The following is a 1,489-nucleotide window of genomic DNA, read 5'->3' on the forward strand; positions in this document are numbered from 1 at the left end:
TCCAGTTTGCATCATTACTTCCATTTCATACGTCATTTGCAACCGTTGTCAGGGTTGTGCTTTGTCATTATGGATCAGTATACAGTAAGTGAACAGAAATCCAATTGACATGAAACTGTGCAAATTCAGACAAACACCAGGAACCCATCTGAAGGGCTTTGGTAGCCCAGGATTAAAGGGCAAAGAATCCTCAGGATGAAAAATCATTGGGATAATGTGCAACGATAAATATGAAAATGTAACAGTCTCATGACTGAAAGGTTACAAATGGGTTATTAAAAAGATGTTTAACTGTATGTCTGGCAGAGCTGCAGTAGAAAGTACTTGGGCAACAAGGTTTCTGAGCCTTAAGGAAATACTGCAGGCATTTTGAGGGGTCTGGGACAATTGTCAGAGGATCAGACTTTGTTAGCTTCTAACCGCAGAATAATAAAATGATACAACACACTGTAGCTATCCAACATGTCCCACTCTCCTGCTTTTCCCAAAGTTCTGCAACGTCCCCCCTTCAATTCATTAGCATTTTAATATTTACTTACATTTTATTTTGGTTATTTCAGTTGAGGACACCATGCTGCACAGTATGAGATTTCAATTCCTACATTGATTTTTCCACATAACTACCCAAAGGAGCCCAACTCCAAATTTACTTCAGATTCCTGTGGGGAATGTAGTTGCATTCCTGAATGTTGTGACTTTAATTGAGGTCTTTATATAAACTAGTTAATGATCTCATAGCTCTTGTGAAGCAAATCTGATGGAGAACAGCTACAAAATCTTCTCCCAATGAACTCCAAACCTACTTGGAGAAAAACATGAGACACTGAAGTATGAGTTACATTTATTTAATGCCTATTTGCATCATAGCAAGCTTAGGGTTTTCTCTTCCTCCCCTCAAGGCCAGCAGCATGGGTTTTGTTTCTATCTCCTTCAAAGGGCAGCTGAAGAACATGCTACTGACTGAGAATTTAAAACTTGGTTTAGTTATCAAAATGCCATGGGTCTGCATTGATATATGGAATTAGAGGCAAGCATATGACTACAAAGGGATGGTGGGGAAGTACTTCTATGCTGCAGTTCTTGGAGGCATAAAAGCAAATGACATAAGCTGGTTGGAAAATCTTTAGAGGCCAACTTTGATGATTTTATAGAGCAGCAATATTTTTAACCTTCACGATGTTTATGCTTTCAAATTGGCACGCATCTAAATGTGTTCTGCATCAACATGAAGATGGTCTCCAGAGTCCTAATCACATTGAAAGCATGAGATGTAAACCATCTTGGTCAGGTTGGCTGACACTACATGGGGTTCGTGTCAAGTGGGATATCATCCTAGTCTGGTATAAAAATCAACTCATACAATCCCCAAATGGCCTACAGAGAACAGCTGGACAATTAACAAAACAGGGATAGGGCTAACACTTCTAAACAATTATACAAGAGAATGAGTCTGTGTGCAAGGTACACATCACACTTTACAGGATTGGGA

Source organism: Carcharhinus amblyrhynchos, chromosome 24, assembly GCF_965287045.1.
Source record: "Carcharhinus amblyrhynchos chromosome 24, sCarAmb.v2.hapA, whole genome shotgun sequence".
In the NCBI taxonomy this organism is placed as follows: Eukaryota; Metazoa; Chordata; class Chondrichthyes; order Carcharhiniformes; family Carcharhinidae; genus Carcharhinus; species Carcharhinus amblyrhynchos.